Genomic DNA, 17166 nt, shown 5'->3' on the forward strand with positions numbered 1-17166 from the left:
GCATGGGTACGCAGCACCTGCAAATCCCCTTTCAAGTCACATCCCATTCCGACTCGGAAATATATTGCTGTTCCCTTGCTGTCGCTGGATCAAAATCATGGAACTGTGGGTGTTCCAACACCACCATGGACTGCAACAGTTCAACAAAGTGGCTCACCGCTGCTGTCTCAAGGGCAATTATGGATGTGCAATAAATGTGGGGTGAGCCAGCCAAGATCACAGCCCATGGACAAATAAATTAAAGAATACACGTTCAAAAATATCCTTCTTTTCAAGTGAAGCAGAAGCTGCTGACACTAGTCTAACACCCATTTGCAATAGAGTTAAAATCTATCTACCTTCACAGTTCTGGATCACAGATCAATTGGATAATTTTTAACACTGAAAGAATTTCTATCCAGCTTCTGAGTATGCTGTAAGTTTGTCCTTGTTGCCTAAATTAATAATTTGCTCTACACCAACACCATCTTTATTTGAGTTTTGGTGGCCTCTTCAGCCTCTGGCAGCAATACCACTGCCAGTTTCAAGTGGAAAACTGCCCATGGACACGCAGATGAGACTTTGCGCTTCCAAGGTTGGCAAGTTTGGCACCCGCCCTTTCACTGCACAGGGGTAATTGGCTTTAGGTTGCTCATGATTGAGCCTAATTGACATCCCACCAACACGCCATCCTAAATCTCAGACAGTTTTCCCGGGAGACGACAAGACAAGACAGCAAGATAGCACTGTAGGTAATGAAAATCAGAACATGGCAGGAAAGGTCAGACTGTACAAACTTAAGAATGCGCCGGCAGAGGTTGCAAAGATGGTAAAAATGACAGAACTAGAGGCTTTGTAGCTGACTGTGCATTGCATTCATAACAGAACAAATCATTCTGTCAGCTCTAATAGAAATAAATATGTATGATCTGATAGACCTCATAGTGACAGATGCAAGATTACAATGGATGGAACCTGAATATTCAAGGTTACTTAATGTTTCAGGAGGACAGAAAGCTAAGAAAAGAAGGTGACATAATTAAGGATGACATTAGCACAGTAGTGAGGGACGATTTTAAGATCACAATGTTAAATCAGTTTGTATAAAGATAAGAAATAGCAAATATAAAAATCCCTTGAGGAAACAGTTTATAGGTCCCCTAACAATGACTACACTGAAGGATAGGGTATACAGGAAGAAAGAATGATTTGATTTGATTTGATTTATTATTGTCACATGTACTAACATACAGTGAAAAATATTGTTTCTTGCGCGCTATACAGACTAAGCGTACCATAGATAGAGAAGGAAATGAGAGAGTGCAGAGTGTAGTGTACAGTCATAGCTAGGGTGTAGAGGGACTTGTAAGAAAATTATGGCAATAATCATGGATGATTTTAATCTACATATAGATTGGACAAATCAGATTGGCAAAGGCAGCCAGGGAGATGAGTTCACGGAATGTTTTTGGCAGAGTATATTAGACCATCACATTCAAAAGCCAACCTGGTAATGTGTAATAGGATTGGATGAATTAATGACTTTGCAGTAAAGGCATCCCAAGTAGTAGCAACATGATTGAATTTTGCATCGAATTTGAGGGAGAGAGGAGTGGGTCAAAGACTAGTGGTTTAAACTAAAGTAAGTATAATTTATAGTGTATGAAGACAGAGCTGACAAAAGTGAACCAGGAAACCAGCTTAAGGGATAAGTCTGTAGAGATGCATGGAAAGATATTATTAAGATATTTCATAAAATTCAGCAAAAATATATTCCCGTAGGAAAGAAATAAAGACTCTATGAGAAGGGTGCATTATTCATGGATAACTAAGGAATTTAAAGATGGGGGAGGGTTGGAGGAGACAGGAGGAAAAATCCTTTCCTGCTTCTAGTTAGACATAAAATGTGACTTTGACCTTTTTGCAATATGTTCCACTCCTGTCGCTGAACCTGCCCGATGTGGACAGAAGTGAAAAATCCCAGCCTTCAATTCAGGAAAGGAAGGAGACAGAAAGCAAGAGATTACAGGCCAATAGCCTACATTCTGTCAGAGGGAAAATGCTGAAATCTACTGTTGAAGAGGTTCTAGGAGGGCAATTAGAAAATTTTAATGCAATGAAGCAGAATTAACGTGTTTTTGTGAAAGGGAGATAACGTTTGATTAATTTATTAGAGTTCTTTGAAGAAATAATGAGCAACCTAGATAAGTGATTGAAGAAAAATGTGGCAGATGGAGTGTGTTATGGAAATATTGAGGTGGGAGGGACCTCTCCTGCCCACGCTGCTGGTGGGTTCTTCCAGTCCCACTGAAGGCGATCCTCCATTGCAGGTTTCCTGGTGGCATGACCGGTGAGCAACACCAAGTGGCTTCGGCAGGACTGGAATATCCCACTGGCAGCCAAAAGTGAGCCACGTCCTCCATGGGAAAACCCACCAAAGAGAGGAGGCCAGAAAATCACAGTCAGGAACTAGGGAGCAGAGTTCAAAAATAGAGGGTCTCCTATTTAAGAAAGAGACGAAGTGTAATATTTTCTCTCACAGAGTCTTTAGTCAGTGGAATTCTCTTCCCCAGAATGCAGTGGAGGCTGGATCATTGAATATTCTTAGGGGTGAGTTGGATTGATCCTTGACTGACAACTGGGTCAAAGGAACCATGATCTCATCAAATGGCGGAGCAAACTCGAGGGGCCAAGTGATCTTTTCTTGCTCTTCGTTCATATGTTTTTGTTTGTCGGATATGTCCGACTCTCCTGGCACACACACCCCACCACCTTAACCGTGCCCACACCAGCAGGCTCCATTCATTCCAAGAGAATAATGGATCTTCTGTAAGGATGATACTCCTGGAAAAAAGTAGTAGTTATGTCCTAGCCAAAAAAACGAATGACAAATTTAACCTTGACAATTACTATCCGTTCAGCCTCTTGCACCTTGCTAGATGAGATTGCAGCTTGGCAGTACTGCATTAATACCTGACACCTTGATCCATATCAATGCTGAAATATACTGTATGTTGGCAGTGGCGATTCACAAATCTGCATTTGCGGATTAGGAGGATTTCTACATTTTGCGGCAGTTGCTTTGATTGAAACTTGAATGCTACAGAATAGCAAAGAACGAAGCTTCTAGGCTCCTAACTGTATATTTGAGAGAATTGATGGAAAATTGAGCTCTACATTAACGTGTTTTTGACTTTGTACATGCATTAAATTGGGAATTAGAACTAGAAGCAAAAAAAAATGCTCCCACATCACAAAAGATTTTTCTTTTTTCAGCTGGTTCTCTTTCTACATGTCCCAAATGATACCATTAAAAAGATGCTTAATTAGCCAGTCCTATTCATGTGGATATGGAGCAAACTAATGAAGCTATAATTATACAATATTCTGTTTCATGTACTGAACCAAAGATCAGAGCCCAAAAACATGAAATGCTAAAATGTGGCATATATTCAAAGTATTTAAGATACATACAATTCATTGGAATAATTGTGAGCCATATTTGAACCTTATAATTCCACATCTATGTTAACATTAAGGCAATAATTTTACTTCTTTTTGTAAGGACACTGCCCCAGTAATAGAAACCATACCATTAAATTACATGGGGAGCAATGTTACCAAAAATATTCTCAGTGATGAATGAGTGAGAAAATGCGAAAGTTTCAGACTCGTTTCTTCAGTAAGTTGAAAAATGCAATCTTATGGCACTTAGTCATAAAAAAAAGTCACAATGCAATTCTTGCCAGCAGGGGGAGGGGGCGAAGCCAACTCATGCCGGGAAGTCAACTGCTGAACTCTAGAGGTGCCATTGCGCATGCACCCCGATCTCCTAGGCTACTGTACACATATGTACACTGTGTGCTGGGAGATCTCTTTTCACTCATAAGAACATAAGAAATAGGAGCAGGAATAGGCCATCTAGCCCTTTGAGCCTGCCCCGCCATTCAATAAGATCATGGCTGACCTGAAGTGGGTCAGTTCCACTTTCCCGTCTATTCCCCATAACCCTTAATTCCCTTATTGATCAGAAATCTATCTACCCGTGACTTAAACACTCCCCACCAACACTAATTCCAATGGACATTGGAATCCGCTGCCAATCGCTCCACGTGCCGGGTTCCTTCTATATGGGCGCAAAGCCTATTTCGTTGGTAAAACAATGCCGGTAAGGTCACGATTTTTAGAACCAATTTTTCGTCTCTCGCCTGATCTTATCAGCACACCATGCTGATCGATTAGTGGGACAATCCAATATGATCCCCACTCCCCCATGACTATAAATGTCATTTTACACCTCTTTCTTCAAAGTAAAACAATTTCAAAACTTTATTCTCCGATGCCAAATGTACACTAGCTGGGATTTTCCAGCTCTGATTCAGCATGTTTCCTTACGGTAGATGCAGCGAGCCATTTAAACGTCCACAGACTTTGGCAGGACTGGAAAATCCCATCAGTGTGAAAAGCCAGAACATCTTGCCCATTGTGAAAGAGCAGTGAGATTCTGCTGCCCAGGGTTTTGGATACTATTTGTTTTCATACGTTCATAAATGACTGCAGTAAAACTCTGACTGTCAAGAAAGTTAACAGCTTTATTAACTTGCCCCTGCTAAGAAAATTGCTCCAACTATTTTCTTTGAATTCCAGCTATAAAAAAGATCAAGGACTGCAACGGAACAGAATGTTAGGTGCTAATTCAATACAATTCAATAATTCATTTTGACCTATTATCTGAGGCAAGTGTATCATCGCAAAACTCATCATGTCTCTTGGTGCAGATTCTTCCTCACTCTTATGCAATGCAGGACAGTACTCTGTGGAGATTTTCCAGTCCCTCCTACTGGCAGAATCTTCCAGTACTGCCAAAGTGGACGGCACAGTGGCACAGTGGTTAGTGCTGCTGCCTCACCGTGCCAAGGACCCAGCCTCTGGGTGACTGTCTGTGTGGAATTTGCACATTCTCCCGTGTCTGTGTGGGTTTCCTCCAGGTACTCCAGTTCCCTCCCACACGCCAAAGATATGCGGGCTGGGTTGATTGGCCATGCTAAATTACCCCTTAATGTCATGAGGACTAGCAGAGTAAATAGGTGGGGTTAAGGGGATAGGGCATGGGTAGGAGTGCAGGCTTGATGGGCCAAATGGCCCCCTTCTGCACTGTAGGAATTCTATGATTCTATAAGTCAATAGACCTTTGGTTGACTTGTTGCATCTGCTGAAATGGGACCCGTGGCGCTGAGGTTGGAAATTCCAGCTTGCCCTATTGTTATGTTCTTTATTACACAGGAGATATTTATGAGTTTACTGTTGCCAGTCTAAAACATACTGCCTGGAGTACACTGATGTGCTCACTTCAATAATGCCAACTTCCATCAGGTGATACAGGTTTCAAATGCATCACTGACTCAGAGGGGATAGGTTCCATCTCCATGGGAATGGGACAACAGTTTATGAATATCAGAACAGAGAAACTCAACCACTCTGTTTACATTGCCAATCCACATACAACTGATTCTATCAGGGTGCAGGCAAAGGCCACAAACAGGCATGAATGAACCTCAGCAAAACTGTCCTACTGGAGCTCTGTAATGACAACAATATTCCAATTCTCTTTCAAACACTCCAGTAAGACATAGGGTAAAGCAGCTATTCCAGCAGTGTTATCTACTTCACAACACTGGAAACAATAATTACCACCTCTCTGCAGAACACAGGTTCTGACAAATACTTTTCTAAACAAAATATAACTTATGGTTTGCCTTTAAAGAGATTTTAAATGTTAATCCATGCGTGATATATAGGGTGCAGTTTTCCAGCCCCACTCAAGATCCCACCTGAGGTCAACAGACCTTTGCATGGTCTTCCCCTAGTATGTTGGGGTTTGGGGTATGAACTGCCCTTTTAAGCGTATGGGTCAGGGGACCCACAGCTATTAGCTCTGCCCAGTGGGAGACCCTGTTGTGTAGTCTTAGACCAGGCTATGAATGAGTGCACACCTTCAATAAACAATTCCCAGCATTCGAGCCTACCTTGTGACTCTTTACGCCTCTCAGTCCACAGGGGTATACACAACAGGATGAGTATGTTGCAAGGGGTGCATTTACTCTATTTTACTCCAATACATCCATTTCACTGAAATAAATTGATATTTTTTCACACATGGGCTTCTTCAATGGGGTCTTTTTAATAACTTAAAGAGACCTGCTTCATGGAAAAGTTGATAACAGAGCACTGACTAATCAAAAGTGGAGATATGTTGATGTATAATGCTAACATGATATTTAATTTTCATATCCAATGGCACTTGTGCCTTTACTGGTATCAAATATATAACTGAAGCTATTTGGCAGTTCAGAAATGTTTTTGTAATCCATAGACAGTATCAATTATTTTGCTGATTTGTGGTTAAAAATTGCAAGGATGAAACATTAATTGTAGAATAAAGTGCATTTCATTCACTATCTTCCTATTTGCAGAAGGCAATAAGGTGGGACTTCAGGATTATAGGTTTCAATGCCATAAGAGGGCACTGCTATGTTCAATGAAATATTTCCTGAGGAAATGCTGCACTGTTCACATTATCAGTTCAAAACCTCAAATAAACCACAGCACCAACTTAGAGGGAAATTATGGTTTTTAGTGACAAAATGGCTTATTTCTTTACATAATCTGTCAGTAACCCTATTATATTAGAAAAAGATAAATGGTTGCAAATAGGATGGGAACATCAGCGCACTCACCCTTCATTTCACTCTCACATCAGCCAACGGGGCAGATTTTAGTTTCCCTATCATTTTTCTCCACTTAATTTTAAAGGCCCTTCGAAAAGTGCAGAAAAAAATGTCAGTTCTGAAGATGAGAGTAATATTGAGGATGATGTACATACACAGTAGGCTTTCAACACTTCACAGTGAAGGGATTAGACTAAGGAATAATTTGCAGTGGGTAAGATTTGAATATAGGTTGATATTTGCAAAAACTCCACTCGATACATTTAGCAACGTCAGTGTGCAATATCATTCCTGGATACAGGTGACATGGTGGCGCAGTAATTAACACTACTACCTCACAGCACCAGGGACCCAGGTTCAATTCTGGCCTCAGGTGACTATCTGTGGGAGTTTGCATGTTCTTCCCATGTCTGTGTGGATTTCCCCTGGTTGCTCTGGCTTCCTTCCACAGTCCACATGTTAAATTGCTCCTTTGTTGCAAGGGGATTAGTAGGATAAATATGTGGACTTAAAGGGATAGGTATGGCGTAGGATTGTTGTTAGCTTCAAGTTTTTAGGTGTCCGGATCACTAACAACCTGTCCTGTTCCCCCCATGCTGACACTATAGTTAAGAAAGCCCACCAACTTTTCTACTTTCTCAGAAGACTAAAGAAACTTTGGCATGTCAGCTACAACTCTCACCAACTTTTACAGATGCACCATAGGAAGCATTCTTTCTGGTTGTATCACAGCTTGGTATAGTTCCTGCTCTGCCCAAGATTGCAAGGAACTACAAAAGGTCATGAAGGTAGCCCAATCCATCACACAAACCAGCCTCCCATCCATTGACTCTGTCTACATTTCCTGCTGCCTCGGCAGAGCAGCCAATATAATGAAGGACCCCACACATTCTGGATGTTCTCTCTTCCACCTTCTTCTGTCGGAAAAAAGATACAAAAGTCTGAGGTCACGTACCAACCGTCTCAAGAAAAGCTTCTTCCCTGCTGCCATCAGATTTTTGAATGGACCTACTTCGCAGTAAGTTGATGTTTCTCTAAACCTTAGCTATGACTGTAACACTACATTCTGCACCCTCTCATTTCCTCCATTATAGACTTTGTCTGTATACAGCACAAGAAACAACACTTTTCACTGTCTGTTAACACATGTGACAATAATAAATCAAATCAAAGTGCAGGCTCAAGGGGCTGAATGGCCTGCTTCTGCACTGTAGAGGTTCTATGATTCAAATACCAAGCTGACATCATCTTTGTGAACAGCTGGATTGCAAAGGTGTATCTCCAAATGAAATTTTATTAGCTACAAATTAATTAACCACAAAGCATAAAGAAAGCTTCTGTCAGAATCCACAGTCTTAGTATTTAAATGGATTTAATGTTTTGACTCTTATGTTAAATGTGCCTACATAAGAAATGCTGTACCTATTGGAGACTTGTTTATGAAAAATATAATAAAGTTAGGCAATGGGTTATTTATTACCTCAAATATTGTCAACCAAATCAACTATGTGTTTTACAGGAAGCTGTGTCAATTATTAAATCTGACTTCACTGTGTGTTGATAACATTATTATGTCATTGGCTGTAAGAGGATATTTTCTAAGCTGGAAAACAATTTGATTGGGTGGGAAAAAAGATGAGTAGCATTTTTGTTCAAACGATTGGAGCCTTAAACAGCACCAGAACGATGCTGTGCAATGTAGAAGCTGATAAAAATTATCCTCAGGAACTCTCACAAAGAAGACCAGTTGGCAGGTAAGAAAAAAAAAACAGTTACAAGGAAAATTAGCAGCTTTCAGCAGGAGGTATGGTTAATGGATGACCCACACATCTAACCAAGTGATTTAATTGTCTGAACTCTCCAATTTATGGCAATGACTTTCAGGCATTGATGTGCATTATAAACAAGTTGTCATTAAAGTAACAACCTAATATCACAGGCAGGTCTGATGAAAAAAACAAGGCTATATTACATGGCAACATCCTGTAGGAGACCATCTCATGTCACTTGGGCTTGGCAGTGAATGAAATATAACCGCACTCCTAAAAGTGGGGTTGTGATAATGAAGTGCTGAAGAGGACCATTCAATCTCCCAGGTAGCTTAAAAAATTTACCGTCTCCCAACATCATAAAACGCCCATTTTTAAAAAGCAAAACACTGCAGATGCTGGAATCTGGTATAAAAACAGAAAATGCTGGAAAATCTCAGCAGGTTTCATGGGTGGCATGGCGGCACAGTGGTTAGCACTAGGGACCCAGGTTCAATTCTGGCCTCGGGTCACTGTCAGTGTGGAGCTTGCCACATTCTCCCTGTGTCTGCATGGGTTCCTCCGGGTGCCCCAGCTTCCTCCCACAGTCCAAAGGTGTGTGGGTTAGGTTGATTGACCATACTAAATTAACCCTAGTGTCAGAGGGATTAGCAGGGTAAACGAGGGGGTTACGGGAATAGGGCCTGGGTGGAATTGTGGTCAGTGCAGACTCGATGGGCCAAATGGCCTCCTTCTGCATTGTAGGGATTCTATGTGTCAGTGAGACCTGGCAGCACCTGTGGAGAGAGAATACAGCCTTTCAGTCATCCTGATTCAAAACCTTGGCTGTATTCTCTCTCCGCAGATGCTGTCAGACCTGCTGAGGTTTTTCCAGCTTTTTCTGTATTTATATAGTAAAATTCCCACCAGGGGAGCAACACGCTGTTCATGTATGCAAGTACTAATACAGCACTACCTCCTAGCTTCACAGTGTAATGAATACATATAGACTATACTTATAATGCTTGTGCAAATTATTGACATTACAATTATCACCTAAGTATAGCCTGAGTCTGGCTCCAGGATCTGAGGAAGGCATCTCTCTCTTCTATGGAGTCTGGGCTTTCACAGATATTCTATAGTTTAAGTTCAGCACTGTTATTATGTTTTGGTTTCATGCTGATGCTCAAGCTCTGGACTGTGAATGAGTTATTAATCACAGCACATCATGGGATAGTTCATGTTTCTACCACCTCATCAGTAATCTGTCAGAGTTGATTGTCCAGAACGAATAGAATAAAACATTGGCGAGTTCCAGAATGCACAGTCAATCTTCCCTCGAGTACCGTCCAGGAGATGAAAAGGAAAATCTGCCCCAATATAATTAAGTTCTTGCTTATTTTGCTTTACATTTTATAACTCGTGCTCTCAGACAGATTCTACACTTTAAAATGGCATTTACCAAAAATAACCCATTGGCCAAAATAGAATATTTCCTTGAATTCATCCACTACTTTGAACTTTCTCCATTATTGAACTCTGTGTATGCTAAAACATTCCTGCAGATGTTCTCAGGTTTTTTCAGTCTGTTGTGCCCCTGCACTGAACAACGCAAGGCAATTGTTTTGAACACTTTCCACTGAATAAATGCACAAAGAAAATACTTGCATGCACGGGCCCTTTTCTGCATTAGTGGACATCAGTAAAAGCACAGAACTTCTTGAAATGATCACATTTTAAAGATGCGTTCAACGTGGTGGATTCGATTGGAATTCTCCCATCTTGTGGATTGTGGGGGGGTGGGGGGGGGGGGGGGGATTATGTAAAAGTCCATTGAAGTCAGGTGGGATTCTCTGGCTTTCAGGCGAGCGGGGCTGGACAATCTCACCCGACCTTTGGAAAGTCAGCCTGTTTTTGTCAGGTTGAATTGATTTCGTTTTGTGACTTGGTGTAAAAAGCAGCTTGAAAGCTTTTAACTGCTTTCTAACCGGACACCATGACCCTTGTGTTTTTCGGCATTAAACTGGAACCGATGTTCCTTTAATGAGGAGCGTGCAGGCGATGTCAGGGCTGCAGCTGGTATGTGAAGCAGGATATACATTGAAGACAAGCTGTCAACAAGATGCACTGCTACATCTATCACTTAGGCCCACAACACTCAGTTATCCTTATGTATGACAATTGAGTTCAACATGAAAGTCACTCAAAATAAGGTTAAAATAAAGAACGCTGAAATTACAAAGTGTTTTGCTTAAAGGTAGCTGTTTAGACATTGAAGCTCTTGAACTAATTGGAAACTCATGTCCTAAATACTTCACGTCCGGATCCCCAATCGTACTTTGCCAAGATTCACTTACCTAAGACATCTGTCTTACTCAGTTCCTCGGTAGCAGGTTATAGAATCATAGAATCCCTACAGTGCAGAAGGAGGCCATTCGGCTCATCAAATCTGCACCAACCATAATCCCACCCAGGCCCTAATCCCATGCATTTACCCCAGCAAGTTCCCCTGACACTAAGGGGCAATTTAGCACAGCCAATCCACCCAACCTGCACATTTTTGGAATGTGGGAGGAAACCCACGCAGACATGGGGACAATGTGCAAACTCCACACACACAGACAGTGACCCAAGCCAGGAGTCGAACTCGGGTCCTTGGTACTGTGAGGCAGCAGTGCTAACCATTGTGCCACCCTGCTGTCTGTATAATTATTACTATTCCGATAACTGCGTTCTTTCCACCCAATAAATTGATTTTCACTTTGTATCAAAAATGGCTTGAATTTCATTTTGAACCTTTGAAATAACTTGGCTTTTTTTTGTACAGGACAGATCCATATGTTGTTATAATTGAACCCAGAGGGATGGAACAGGCAAGATAAGATGGCTCAGTTAGACCTATTTTAAAGGACAAATCCCTTGTGATAGAACCAGCCCTCAACCGTATTTGAAAGTGGTGATGGAGCGTTTTTGTTTTGCCAACAGCGTGTTTCACTTCTGACTGGTGAAACATCATTGCTGGTCATTACTCACGCTGGCAGAATCGAGTGATAATTGGCCGGTCAGAAGTGAGAGAGCTCCATGGCAGGATAAAGGTTCACTGACAGATCCTCATTTCCAGCATCCTAACTCTCAAAGTCCTGTCTGGCACAATGTGTAAAAATTCTGATGCCCAGAAAGAAACTACAGTGTTATTATTTCTGGGAATGAGATCGTGATGTGTAGTATGATATGACAGTAGCTCCAGCAGTCATGTATAAGAGATTAAGAAGAAAGAAAGATTAGCATGTGCATGAGAAAACTGCGTTTACCTGGAAGATTATTATGAATGTTGTGTAAATAAATAGTGTTTTTGAACAAACCTCTCCTAGTTAGACCCAAGTCATGCACAAATATAGTGGAATCTTGCTAATACAGATTAGATCACAAGCTAGCCAAAGGGAGAATCAAATACTTTTCAATGTGGAAACCAAGCCACGGACCCTACAGTCCATTATTTGACCATTTTTTCAGCATCTATATCACTTTAAAGTAGCGTCACAAGTAGGCTTACATTAACACTGCAATGAAGTTATTGCGAAAATTTCCTAGTTGCCACACTCCGTTGCCTGTTTGAGTACGCTGAGGGAGAATTTAGCATGGCCAATGCACCTAACCAGCACATCTTTCAGACTGTGGGAGGAAACTGGAGCACAGTGGAAACCCACGTAGACATGGGGAGAATGTGTAAATCCTGCACAGACAGTGACCCAAGCCGGCAATCGAAACCGTGTCCCTGGAACTGAGAGGCAACAGTGCTACTCGTGGTGCTGCTCATGGTACCGGTAAATCACCCTTTTCACATCCTAATCAACTATTTATCAACTATTTTCTTTACTTTCCCATTGTTTGACTGTGGCAAATTCTGAGATTAACATAGGTTAAATCTATTAAGGGACACAGGCAAAATTGTCCACTATCTGTGTTGAAATCCATTTTTGCTGTTAGAGTAAAATAAAGTAACTTCCATTTATTATAATCTCTCAGATGTGTATTTTGCTTCACCCTGCTCCTCTGGGCATGCAAACTTCAGGGCTCTGTTCTCCATGTCTAGTTTACCAGATATTGTTTGTCTCATCAGCCTCATGTCACATACTCAGAGCTGAATACTCTTATAATTGAACTGAGCTTGACTCCTTTTGTACAACCATCACATCTGTCACCCCTCATTTGGTTAAATGGTTGGTAAGAATGATAGAATCCCTACAGTGCAGAATGAGGCCATTTGGCCCACTGAGCCCACACCGACAACAATCCCATCCCTGCAACCCCACGCATTTATCAAACTAATCCCCCTGATTCTAAGGGGCAACTTAGCATGGCTAATCAAGCTAACCTACACGTCTTTGGATTGTGGGAGGAAAACAGAACACCTTGAAGAAACCCACTTAGGCACAGGGAGAACTTGCAAACTCCGCACCCAAGGCCGAGTCCCTATGAGGCAGCAGTGCTAACCATTGTGCCACTGTGAAGACTAGCTTCATTTTAACAAATGTTGTTTGATCATTCACCCTGTTATGCTTTGACAGCATGACAGAGCGTACCAAACAACTTTAGGGGTTCCTGATAGTTTGTTTATCAACAAAAATCACAAAATAGTTTAGCTATCATTTAACATACAGCCACAATTTAAGCCACCCACTTTGAAATTGGCAAATAGCACAATCCATTTGCCATTATCATTATTGTTGATGATAAAGCTGCCCCTTGCAGTGTTAAACACGTTGGCTATTTCAGGCAGAAACTGGTTGTTTAGTGGATTCTTTGCACCTCAATGAAGTGTAATTGCCTATTTAATTTCTCAGGTATGGAGCCACATAAGGATTTCAGCTGAAGAGAAACTGGGTAAAATTGAGTTGTTTCTGTGGACAGTATCATTGTGTAAGTGAGGAGTTAATGGTTCTTCATAATGTGGTCAATCAATATGAGAATCATAAATACACAATGACCATGATGTGCACTGCACCCAAGAAACATGCAAGCAGGTCAGATTTATAGAGCACTGAGTTCCAGCAATACCTTCCAAGTTTCTTGATTGGTACAGGATAGTTCAGGAATAGTCAGGAAAGGGGGAGATTAATGGGCTTTAAATGGAACTCTTTGGAATACTACTTTAGGAAAAGATATTCCAGTCAGATTTACAGGGCAGGATTTTTTGCCAGCATTGCACCTGGCGCTGCTCACATTGGGGCTGTGTGGGGTCTGGTCAGGATAAGAAACTCCATTGTTTATTGTGAAGTTAACCTACTTCCCAACTATTTCTGATTTTGGCATGAGTGTGAGCATACCACTCGAGGTATGATTCTGTTGACCTATTTGGAAGTTTTTATTAAAAACAAATGCTATTTTGCAACATAGTTGAAATATAACAAAACTTGAAAGACTTAAGCAAGATAAGGTATAATTCTGAATTGTTAACTATTTCTTTTAATTCCAATTTAAGCAATATCCCCATACACATAAACTCATCAATTAGCAAGACACACAGGCTTATGTGAATTCCCAGTCCAACAGCCCGGTAACCCCTCAGACAGAGATACAGAGAGACACCCATCTTCTGACTCTTAGATAGTAGTCTCCAGAGGAAAATCTATTTTTACACAGCAGGACTCCAGTGTTAGAAAGAGAGGGAGAAAACATTTTTTCCTTTTGCAGACCTCTAGAGAGGGACACTTATTTTCTAGCAGGTCCACAGACTTAAATTTCCAAATAAAGAGAGAGAGAGAAAGAAACTATTGCTCTTTTCAAATTCAAGCTGAAACTGCCTGCTTATTGTTTTCTTTCTCTGTATGCCTAGCTCCACCCACAAACATGATTCTCTTGTCAGTCAGTCTAACCTAACCCTACTCTGAATCCCAGGAACAACTCTAAAAGTATCAATAATGCATTAGCCTAGATTAAAACAAACACTCCAATAATTAGGAGTTATTAATTCTTCTGCAGAATCAGCAGGTGGGCTGCCAGCTGGAAACATTTTGGCATTATTATGAGAGATGAAATATAAAACAATCCCTTCAGAAGAAACATGAAACAAATACGGTTCTTAAAGGCACAGTATTATCACAGGTCAAAGAATCCTGGGGGAGGGGATGGGCGCATTTAATAGCAGTGAGAAACACCTTTGGGATTCTCCCAACACGCGTGCCTAATTATAATCTGATTCTGGCCCTCTCTGGCCGGGAACCAAATTAACACATTTAAATATGCATAGTCAATTTCAAGCCAGATGCTCCCTGTTCCCGGGATTCTCCGACCCTTGGGCACAACAGGAACTCAGCATGAATCATGACTGGTCTCCACAAACTATGCAGCATAGCTCCAGAAAGATTTTTATTAAGAATGATATCAACGGCTTTTTTGTCACATCTCACTCTGTGTACCTGTAAGTCATTCCTCGAGGCTCAGAAGCAGACCAAACTCAGTGGAGCAGCACTAAAGCACTTGTTTCATTTTCTCATCATCACCTATGCACGTCTGTACCTAAACGTTGCTTGGTGGGCGGGGGGGAGAAGAAATCTGTTTATAATGGTGATGTGGTTGGTTATGCAGGTAAGGGAGCTCATTTGCACTCACCTGACGAGTACCAACAACTGGTAGCGCGTTTTTCTGGTGGCTACACTGGGTTACTCTGTCAGAAGTCTTCAATGTAGAACTGCAGTACTTCCAAAAGCACATCAAACTGAATAGGTTGACAGAACAGGCACTTGATGCCAAGTGAGGTCAAAGACCTGCAAAGTAAATAACAAAGTAATAATGCAAATTTATGCTGGGCAGTCATAATATTAACATTTTAATTTTAAAATCAAACTTGCTTAACTCTTTAACGTGTGGTTAACTTAAAAAATGCTGAGGCACAACTTAAGTTTCTGTTCTAAAACTATTTCAGGATTGAGATTTTTTTTGGCTGATTTGGAAACATAGCTGGGAATTAACATTTTGTCACTATGTAGCATGAAATATTTGCAAGTATAATGACTGAAACACTGTCCTTCCCAAATCCAATCTGGGACATGCACATACAAAGTCTTCAATGTTTACCTGAAATTTTTTTTTATTCATTCGTGGGACATGGGCGTCGCTGGCTGGCCAGCATTTATTGCCCATCCCTAATTGCCAAAGGGCTACTGAGAGTCAGCCACATTGCTGTGGATCTGGAGTCACATGTTGGCCAGACCAGATAAGGACAGCAGATTTCCTCTTTTAAAGGACATTAACTCCATATCTCTCTTTTGGCCAGCTACACAATTTCTGTACCAAATTGTGCTTTTGTTTTTCAAAAAACAGGACTAATATCATTCTTTTTGCTGAAACGTTCCCTTTAGGGGAACCAAATTCTAGTCTTTAAATTGTCCCATTTAACATGCCTCAGAAACTTAGTTGTTTGCGTTGGACTGGCCTACATTCAACGCTATAAATTCAATCGTGATTCTCAGTGATGGATGATTTCCAGCATTGACTTCCTTTTCTTAAAAGCTTTCAAAAATATAAAGATGCTTTAACAAGTTCCTGTTGTTCAATGGGGAGTTAAACTTTATTTATCCATGTTTAAACATAGGCCAGTGACACATATTATACTTGAATATTGCTAATTGAACACAGGAGAGCCACCCGATGAGAGCAAGCATATTGTTGCAGTGACAGTCCAGGGTCCCCTTGTGTTGAATGCGACAGTCACAGAGAATGTTCCAGAGGGTTGGAAACAAAAGCAGCTGCTGCATTGCCATACCAACTGAGGTTTCACTGAACGTTGCAACCCTGAAATTATGTCTTGGACAATATAAAGCAAAACTACTCACAAACACGAAATCCCTCGGTCCATTATTTTAATGAAATTGTTAGGCTGCAGTAAAACTAACCAAACATAAGCATTCATTCACTAATATTCATGACATAATCTTTTAAAAAGTTCATTCATTGCATGTGTTTTTTTAGTTTATTTATTAGTTTGACAAGTAGGCTTACATTAACACTGCAATGAAGTTTCTGTGAAAATCCCATTGTCGCCACACTCTGGTGCCTGTTTGGGGACACTGAGGGAGAATTTAGCATGGCCCAATACACCTAACCAGCACATCTTTCAGATTGTGGGAGGAAACCAGAGAAAACCCACCTAGACACAGGGAGAACATGCAGACTCTGCACAGACAATCCCCCCGAGGTGGGAATCGAATTTGGATCCCTGGCACTGTGAGGCACCAATAGTAACCACTGTGCCACTGTGTCACCCCAATATTACTGACTAGGATATTACTAACAAGGCCAGCATTTATTAACCTCCATAGCTGCCCCTGAGAGGTGCTGTTGAGATGCTTTATAGAGTCCATGTTGCAATCCTCATGGTGTAGTTACACCATAGTGTAGTTAGGGAGGAAACTCCAGGATTTCTACCCAGTGACAGCAAAGAAACAAGTGATATAGTCCCAAGGCAGGATGACATGTGACTTAGAGGGGAACTTGTAGGGTGTGTTATTCCCATGCATCTGTTGCTGTTGCTCTTCAAGGTTGCAGAGGTCACAGAATTGGAATGTGCCATCAAAACAGCCTTGGTGAACTTCTGCAATGAATCTTGCGAATGGTACATATTGTGCATTGGTGGTGGTGGATGGGCTGCTGATCAAATGGGCTGCTTTGCCTTTGATTCAGGCAAGTGGAGATGATTCCATCGCACTCCT

General features: G+C 41.2%; 1 protein-coding gene across 2 annotated transcripts in view; it reads right to left on the bottom strand.

The window, feature by feature from the left end:
- Positions 1–17166, bottom strand: part of dlgap4b (discs, large (Drosophila) homolog-associated protein 4b) — a 614332-nt gene that overhangs the window by 311186 nt on the left and 285980 nt on the right. For both annotated transcript variants that reach the window (XM_080204774.1, XM_080204771.1), the window contains exon 4: positions 15068–15222. The gene's annotated coding sequence lies outside the window, so the exon portion shown is untranslated. The remainder of the gene's footprint in view (positions 1–15067; positions 15223–17166) is intronic.

This window comes from Carcharhinus amblyrhynchos, chromosome 16, assembly GCF_965287045.1.
Source record: "Carcharhinus amblyrhynchos chromosome 16, sCarAmb.v2.hapA, whole genome shotgun sequence".
In the NCBI taxonomy this organism is placed as follows: Eukaryota; Metazoa; Chordata; class Chondrichthyes; order Carcharhiniformes; family Carcharhinidae; genus Carcharhinus; species Carcharhinus amblyrhynchos.